The following is a 10,000-nucleotide window of genomic DNA, read 5'->3' on the forward strand; positions in this document are numbered from 1 at the left end:
AGCAAGATTTGTGAGTTGCTGTGATAGGAGAAGGATATCAAATGGAACACAACCACCCTAAAGACTAATCATTGTGTTTATTCCTGCACTATACCTGCATTGAGTGACCTTGGTACATTTGATCTATTGAAGATTCTGACCTTCACATCATTTTTGTTTTGATTGTATTGCTGTATTGTTGTATTGTTCTTTCTGCTTTGGCAATGTACCATGCTAGGAGTATTTATTGAGACTTTTTGATAGTTAATTAATCATACAAGCACGACAGGTATAGCCTATACGAGGAGCAAAGAGAAGTTCTGATCCATTGACTTTTCAAAGGGCACGGTGGATCTGTCTAGTCCTACAGCAGTCCCTATGGCTCTCCCTTCAGCGGCTTGCCTTGAAATCCTTTGATTTGCCGAAGCCGGGAGGAGAATGCTGAAAGCCCAAAGCAAAAGCTCTCAACCATGAAACAATATCTCCCATATGAATGAGGGCATTTTTCATGTCTGGAGAGAAATGTGACAGCTTACTTATAGCTTTTCCAACTCCATAACTTTATTTTCTCCCCCACACACACACACACACACACACACACACACACACACACACACACACACACACACACACACACACACACACACACACACACACACACACACACACAGACTAGAGAGTTCCAGACTTTAGCTTGAGCCATATTATGATACATGGCTGAAAACAAGAGGTCGAATTTTGAAACGTTCTCGGATAATCTGTTCTTATAGGAGACACTGTGGGCCGGTAGCTAACCTATAATTCATTCATAAATGGCAATTAAGGACGTGCTGTGATTGGCCAGTATAGCCACTTTGAGTGGCAGCTCTCGCCAGGACATGATTTACTATTCCGTGCCTATGGGGTCGCAACTCGAGCGAGGCTAAGCTGGCTAAGCGAACTTCGCAACGTTCGACACGGCAACTCGCGCGCTTTAGCGCCGATCGGTGGTGTCTCTCGTGGCTCAAGTTGGCTTGAGGCGGCGTACCTCTGTCGCGGTCTAAAACTGTACTGTATCCCCTATTACTAGTAGGAGGGGGCGTGACCATTTACTTCCCTCATATAACCCACCCTATAGAATATAATATAGAATATAATAGAATAATAAACGTATATATTATGCATTATAATGTGCATTTGAGGCGGTGGATTACCACCTGAATTTCCTGTAGCTCCAGCAGTCGCAAATAAAGCCCTGGTTATGCTGAGTAAGAGCTATGCCCAATTGGCACAGTCTGCAATGCTGCAATCTATAGTTAGAGAGATATGGTTCTTTACGTTGCATAATGTTTAACATAAAAACAGAAACAATTATGAATATTCAATATACTACATTTTGGGAATTGCAGTTGCAATTGAAGTTAAATTACACATAGTCAGCTGTTTATTTTGTGTGTTTAATATCTTCACTGTACAACAATAAAAAGTCTACAGATAAAGTTGACATATTACACAACGAAGATAACCGGAAGGATATAAGAACCACAGGCAGCTGCGGGGTGGGCGGAATGTGTGATGCCAGACCGGAGACTCAACTCACCAACTGACTGTGTGTGTGTGTGTGTGTGTGTGTGTGTGTGTGTGTGTGTGTGTGCGTGTGCGTGTGACTGTGTGTGTGTGTGTGTGTCATCAGCTATAATGGATCTGGTCCTTAGAAGTATTTTCATGGATGTGGGTGTAACACAAGTTTGTGCACATATAAACACATGCGTGTATGCATGCACTGCCCACACAATACATGTACACGCACACACACACACGCACGCACGCGCACACACACACACACACACACACACACAATCCAAACACTGATCGGAAGGTTATATATTAGGCTACTTTCAAACTATAAAACTGAATGATCACGCTATTAAAACACACGAGGGAGATAGAAACAGTGCTCCTCGGAGCTCAGGTCAGAAACCTTTGTGATTTACGCAGATCAGTGCAGTAACAGTTATTAGTACTGCAGCCTCTTATAGCGCCACCATGAGGCTGAAAAAATGGTGGCATTTCCTCCTCAGCCTATAGTGGGAATGTAAGAAAAATGTTTTCTAAATCCTAACAGTTTTCTGAAAAACCTATGTTTCTATAATTATGACAGTGGTTCTCAACCTTTTTCATGTCAAGGACCCCCAGACTTATCTGTATTTGGCTGCATGTATATAGACCCCCATCTGAAAATATGTTGTTCCCTATAGGGAGTCGGGACGCCCCGGAAGCAAAGATTTGAGTTAAAACAAAACGTTCGCTCTGAAAGAATAATGATTTGCGCCACATTTTCACGATATTTCAAAAATAGCTAAAGTATAACATAATCACCGTAAAACGCCAAGAGGGATTCCCGTCCTGAATGGGTTAAAAACAGGTAAACTTCTGATCTGTGTGTGTGCGTGCGTGCGTGCGTGTGAGGGGGGTAATGGGTACACATACTGTGCATGCCATTTCCAGATATGTAGTACATATACCGTGCATTGTACATCTCATATATACAGTGCAGACATACTTGGGATGCCTAACCAGGAGAATCATGTGGGTTCGTTTCAGTCAAACAGTGTGAAACTGAACTGTCACCATGCGGAATGTTAACTACAGTAAACTGCATGTGTTTACTGTAGTTCTCACCTTTTGGTTTCAGACAGCTGATCCACTGCCCAACCCCATTAAACACTGGACGAACAGGAACTTGGATGATATTGTGATAATTAAATGTCCTCCTCGTTTACTTAAGACATCTCACTTTGGAATGCAGTCGTCAGGCAATAAATACACACACTAGAGAGCAGCAAGCAACACCCTCCCTCAGGCCCAGGAACAGAGTCTTCCCACCAGGCTGTGAGTCATGCTGAGCATACTGTATATATGGGACCACAAACTGAAAACACAAGCTGTCTTTCCCCTGAGGCTGTGAGCCATCAGCATGGAAACAATATGTAAATATCCCCTTGTAGTAAAAAAAAAAGATCTGACCAGGGACCACAACAGAATCACGTGTAGAACTGATCACACAGAGATTATCAAAATGCATGAAATGAAGCATATACTATGCTATATACTATGGGTATAGTGACCCATAAACAGAAAGGCATCTTCTATGGCTGTATTGGAACATTCATATATGCCTATTACCTATACTATGACATTATGTATTTTAGTCCCTTGATTAGAAATGCATCTCGTCTGTTGTATATTGCTATAGGATGATCTATGACTCTGCCTCAGTCAAGAATTTAAAATCCTTCCGTTTTATGAGACTGATTTAATTGAGACTGTATTAATAATTAATTCATATTCATTTAATGTTTCATCATTGATCACTATATTACCAATATTAATCACTACATTTGAGGGAGTGATTCTAGCAGGGGGTCCCCAACCTAAATGATTGACAGTTACAGTAGGACTGATATGGACCTGATATGGGCTTTGTAACTCTGAGAGTGTACAGTATACAATCTGAACCAAATGGACCCATAAGGGTCCAGGTTGGGTACGTTACATCGGGGTCCCAGAGAGCAAAAGGGGGTCTGTGGCCTATTTGCATAATTATACAACTGTGGGTTGAGCAACACTGTTAGGCAGTCTATTCTCTTAAAGGATCGTCACTTCACTACTTTTCCACTTATCTTCATATAATTGGTCCTCACTAATGTTCATGATAAAATGCTGTTATGAGTTGTCCATGTACATCTAAAGGCTCATACATAGTCTGGATTTACGGTGGTGAGGTGACCACCGAACTACAACATGACGTCACGAGCCGTGGTGAAGAGCAAACCACCGCCACCGCTCCAGCCCTTCTCTCTGTTTTTACTCACCACCGCTCAACGTTATTTCAGCTCCGGTGGTCAGCTCACCACCGGAGCGGTGGTCACCTCACCACCTAAAATCCAGACTATGAATAGGCCTTAAGTCTGATGTGTACTTGAACTTGAGATACAGTGTACTTGATATGTGTACAGTATACTGCCTGTACTGTATAGCATACTTCATAGATAGGCTACGAGAGACATCTCAGCGGCAGAAAGGTCAACCTTGCTGCATTAGTCATTATCATGTCACGTTTTTTTAATGTCTCATATCTTGTTGTCACGTCATTATGATCCAGCGTTATATTATGTTCCCTGTTTTGTGTAATAAACTGTGTGAACCTTTAGCGTGATACTGTCTCATGTCGCGTTATTGTTCCCCCGGGGCCCGCCGCCGCAGTCGCCGTACCGAAGGAATACTTCAACTGGATTATCACACACCACCCAGCCTCGTTCTGTCAGAACCACACACCCCCCAGCCTGGTTCTGTCAGAACCACACACCACCCAGCCTGGTTCTGTCAGAACCACACACCACCCAGCCTGCACACACTACCTGTCTGTCAGAACCACACACCACCCAGCCTGGTTCTGTCAGAACCACACACCACCCAGCCTGGTTCTGTCAGAACCACACACCACCCAGCCTCGTTCTGTCAGAACCACACACCACCCAGCCTGCACACACTACCTGTCTGTCAGAACCACACACCACCCAGCCTGGTTCTGTCAGAACCACACACCACCCAGCCTGCACACACTACCTGTCTGTCAGAACCACACACCACCCAGCCTGGTTCTGTCAGAACCACACACCACCCAGCCTGCACACACTACCTGTCTGTCAGAACCACACACCACCCAGCCTGGTTCTGTCAGAACCACACACCACCCAGCCTGCACACACTACCTGTCTGTCAGAACCACACACCACCCAGCCTGGTTCTGTCAGAACCACACACCACCCAGTCTGCACACTCTACCTGTCTGTCAGAACCACACACCACCCAGCCTGGTTCTGTCAGAACCACACACCACCCAGCCTGCACACACTACCTGTCTGTCAGAACCACACACCACCCAGCCTGCACACACTACCTGTCTGTCAGAACCACACACCACCCAGCCTGCACACACTACCTGTCTGTCAGAACCACACACCACCCAGCCTGCACACACTACCTGTCTGTCAGAACCACACACCACCCAGCCTGCATACTCTACCTGTCTGTCAGAACCAGAACCAGACGAGGGTCCAGTTAGAGATCACAACAAATATCATTTGTTTCTACTCAGTCTGTGTCTCATAGGAGGGCTGTGGGCAGTTCAGAAACCCGTCCACCAGTGACATCATCGTTAGGCAGTATTTATTTTTAAACAACATCATTTTTTTAAACATAATACTGTATACTAGCGTTGCAACTTTTCACAAATAGTAAGCCTGCAGTTTTCTATTAGCTTGGATTCCCCGTTACGTCGATGATGTCCATGGTGGACGCGTTTCTGAACTGTCCACAGCCCTCTATATGAGACACAGACTGAGTAGAAAAAAATGTGTGGCGTTTTAGATAGATAGATAGATAGTTTATTTGTCTCGGTCATGGTTTATCCAACATTATTACATACAAAGAAAAGGGGTTGACAACATGATACAATTGACCGAAAAGGAAAGGGCTGAGGCCGAAGCTTATTATGCCCACCTTTTTGAGATTTCAGTAAATCTAAACATAAGGAAACAAAGACTGAATAAAGAATCATGTAGAAAGAAAAAAGAAGAAAAAAATAATCAAAGAAATCTGATCAATCGACAGAAAAAGCACTATACTTCTACCACTTATGATAGTGATAATAATAATTGTAACAATGTCACAACATTGTAACAATTCTATCATGAACATTAGTGAGGACCATGAATTACTGTATATGAAAGCAGGTTGAAACGTGGTGAAGTGGTCCTTTAACTCGCTTTAGTTAAATATCGCTGCTGTTAGTATTTGATGAATTATGCTGCTGTATCTCAGACAGGCTACAGTATATATGAACAGTATAGAGAATCAGTTTGTGTAAACACAAGTCTCCTCTAAGCAAAACAACACCAGCAGCCAGATAGATATGGGAGGGGCTCAGGTAGGTGAGACCCACGGGGGTTCTGTCCGCTCCTCCTGTGCACTTATGCAATACATTTGAGTCGACTGTGGCGTACAGTACAGTACAGTACAGTACAGTACATAATGCAGAACATCTTGGTGTCAGCATGTGTGCCTACTGTTGTCCCAGGAGCATTCCAGAGATGATTCTTTTACATTATGTGGCCAATAACTGCAACACGGAGCAGCTTGTGAACACAGTGGAAAGGCACACGGCCACGCGCACACGCACACACACACACACACACACACACACACACGCACACGCACACGCACACGCACACGCACACCACACACACACACACACACACACACACACACACACTCACACTCACACTCACACTCACACTCACACTCACACTCACAAATACATGTATGTGGAATTCCACACTTACACAGTCTATCTGACATCGCGTGTGGAACTGCTCACACAGAGATTATCAAAATGCATGAAATGAAGCATATATACTGTACATACAAACGCAGGGTCTTATCGAGGTGTAGACTTAGACGTATACTAATTTCATATCAAATGGAAGAAGTATTATCCCTTCTCCTTAAAGCAGTCAGTGTGGGTATAGAAGAAGTATTATCCCTTCTCCTTAAAGCAGTCAGTGTGGGTATAGAAGAAGTATTATCCCTTCTCCTTAAAGCAGTCAGTGTGGGTATAGAAGAAGTATTATCCCTTCTCCTTAAAGCAGTCAGTGTGGGTATAGAAGAAGTATTATCCCTTCTCCTTAAAGCAGTCAGTGTGGGTATAGAAGAAGTATTATCCCTTCTCCTTAAAGCAGTCAGTGTGGGTATAGAAGAAGTATTATCCCTTCTCCTTAAAGCAGTCAGTGTGGGTATAGAAGAAGTATTATCCCTTCTCCTTAAAGCAGTCAGTGTGGGTATAGAAGAAGTATTATCCCTTCTCCTTAAAGCAGTCAGTGTGGGTATAGCGACCCATAAAGTGAGGCGCGGGAAGGTGCAACCAAAAAAAAAATGTTTTTGCAAGAAACGGCAAAAAGTGACCAGCGTGAAGAGGACGTCAAAGACACCCACCATGCCGGCCATGATGGCTTGTCCCATTTTGGGACAAGCCACTGGGACAATGTAGAAGACATTTTTACAATCTGATCTCAGGCCTAAATGGGTTGTCCCATTTTGGGACAAGCCAATGGGACAATGTAGAAGACATTTTTACAATCTGATCTCAGGCCTAAATGGGTTAAGGTGGACATTCTTTGTTAACATATAGCCCTGAATGACCATAACAGGTCTTTAACTCTGACAGTGTTCAAATGGAACCTTAGTGACCTTTGTCAAAGCATTGACCGTATTGTAGTCTAGCTAGTGTCAAATTATGCGTGCACATTACCACACCTAAATCTAAAACACCCATTATTCAATGTAATTAGCCACACCTAGTAGTACTTACATCACAGCCTGTCAACATTTTTGTTCCCTTTGGTGTAGTTTTTAACGTTAACAGGCCAGGAAACAAACAAAGGTCGCCTTCTATAGGGCTTATAGTTACCCTTTAATAACACAACACAGCCTGCGTAGCCTTGAGAGGCTTGAGAGGTGGTAATCTCACAGCGGTAACCAGCGATTAGCCAGACTGACAAACATAATGACCTGAAATCTCTGCTGTTTTCAGCACAGCCTGCTTTAGGGTTACACCAGGGGGGGGGGGCACTTCATGACGATGGAGTGAGACACTATAGTTCCACACTATATGTATAGTTTAGTTTGCAAATGTCATGCAATGCTAACGTCCATTTAGTTGCATTTGTACACTATGTCAGCGTTAAATCAACACTTTTCTGAGAGGATTTCACGGTGATGCGCTCAGACAGGAGGGTTACGTTGACTTGATTAAAATATATTCTAATTCTATTCTTACTGTATTTGTTTCAACAGCTGACGTCCTTTTCCACAATCTCTTTTATGACTGGCGATGTCTATCTCTATTTCTCCTCTCTGTCTGGCCGACGCCTGTTGACCTTTTCAGTAATACAGCCTTTGAACGGCTGACTGACTGACAGGGAGAGGCCAGGGAATTCATGCAGTGATCCACACGCACGCACGCACGCACACACACACACACTTAACCCATTCTGACCTCAGATCAGATTCATACGAGGTTTCCACTGGACACACACTGGTCTGATTAACCCATTCTGACCTGAGATCAGATTCTAAAAATGTCAGTCGTTCTGCTATTTTTCAATAGCTAAAGCATAACATGATGCTAACACCAAAATGGGTGCCCGACCAAAATGGGTTAAACATGTAGCTATGGTGTAATGTTAGAGACCAACAGAAGTGAACCTTTCAAGCCTGTTTTCAACTGAACAACCAACATGTCAATGTGATTCCCTGGCTTTCATATGAAAAAATAAAATAAAATAAAATAAAATAAAGGATTTATATCCTCGAAACGCTCACATATAATTGGGATTCCTTGTAAAATATATGAGTTTGAAGTGGGTCCATCATAGGGGTGGGATGGACATAGTTCTGGACCACCAGCTCTCCGTATATATATACGGTATGCAGTACATGATGTGGGCCTATCGGGTCGGATCTGCTGTTCTGGACATGAAGGTGGGTGTTGGACCTGAGTGTGTGTGTGTGTGTGTGTGTGTGTGTGTGTGTGTGTGTGTGTGTGTCACTACATTATACGATTGGTTTTAGCTGACTGGGCACAGCGATGAGAGAGAGAGAGAGCTGGCCAGTGACTGAGACACAGTAATTGGCCCGGGTTCTGTTCTCTCTACACCTCTCTCTCTCTCTCTCTCTCACTGTGTCCCACCATGTCTCTCTCTCTCTCTCTCTCTCTCTCTCACTGTGTCCCACCATGTCTCTCTCTCTCTCTCTCTCTCTCTCTCTCTCTCTCTCTCTCTCTCTCACTGTGTCCCACCATGTCTCTCTCTCTCTCTCTCACTGTGTCCCACCATGTCTCTCTCTCTCTCTCTCTCTCTCTCTCTCTCTCTCTCTCTCTCACTGTGTCCCACCATGTCTCTCTCTCTCTCTCTCTCTCTCACTGTGTCCCACCATGTCTCTCTCTCTCTATCTCTCTCTCTCTCTCTCACTGTGTCCCACCATGTCTCCGTCACTCAGCACCGCACTGTTGTCAGTCCCAAAGGGAGTTGTATTGGAGATGCACGCATGCACTTCCTCCTACATATACTAGTGCACACGCAGGCACACACACACACACACACACACACACGCACACACACGCGCGACGCATGCACGCCAAAATGTGCCCTGGGACTGGAATATAACACAGACACATCCTCACACAAGCACTGCACTCGGTGGCGCACACACCCGGGCACGAACACACGAAAACATCCAAATCCAAAGATTTACCCACTCACGAGCACGTAGTGCGCTCGGAGGGCACACACACACACACACACACACACACATTGCGCACGTGCGTGCATGTGGTGCTCATTAGCCTATGATAGATTCAGTGAGCTTGACTTTCTGGCTTTCACCAGAGCCTTGAGGTACAGTATATGCTGCCTGCCTGTGCCTTAATAACAAGATATCGTGTGTGCATGTGTGTGTGTGTGTGTGTGTGTGTGTGTGTGTGTGTGTGTGTGCACTTACACACGCATGCACGCTAAGGAAACACCCACCAATATTGTCTATACTAGAATAGATCATTGCATTCTATTCACTCAGTGAGTTGTGAGTCTCAAAACCATTGTTTTTCCACCTCACCTGCATGGTGTCTGTAAGCAGCAGGTTGACATGCAGGTGATGATGGAAACACAGCATGTCACTGATAGTCTATTCCTGTCATCCTCCTCATGCAGGGTTCTGACTGTTGTACTGTCACTTAACCCTGCATCTCCACCTGAGGACCATTCGTCTTATAAATCATGACAGTTTTCTGAAAAACCTGTGTTTCTGAGTCAGTGCATGGTGCTCAACCTTTTTCACGTCAAGGACCCCCAGATTTATCTGACTTCGGCCGCATGCCGACCCCCATCTGAAAATATGTAGTTTCAGAGACCCCCCCAGAAGC

At 44.4% G+C, this 10,000-nt stretch overlaps 1 protein-coding gene across 1 annotated transcript in view; it reads right to left on the bottom strand.

Moving 5' to 3' along the window:
- Positions 1-3,799: 3,799 nt before the first annotated feature.
- The window catches only part of ccm2 (CCM2 scaffold protein), a 421,717-nt gene continuing 415,516 nt past the window's right edge, over positions 3,800-10,000 (bottom strand). Inside the window, exon 11 of the transcript XR_013965883.1 lies at positions 3,800-3,867. The gene's annotated coding sequence lies outside the window, so the exon portion shown is untranslated. The remainder of the gene's footprint in view (positions 3,868-10,000) is intronic.

The sequence above is a fragment of the Protomyctophum bolini genome (genome assembly GCF_963924005.1).
Source record: "Protomyctophum bolini genome assembly, chromosome: 19".
Classification (NCBI taxonomy): Eukaryota; Metazoa; Chordata; class Actinopteri; order Myctophiformes; family Myctophidae; genus Protomyctophum; species Protomyctophum bolini.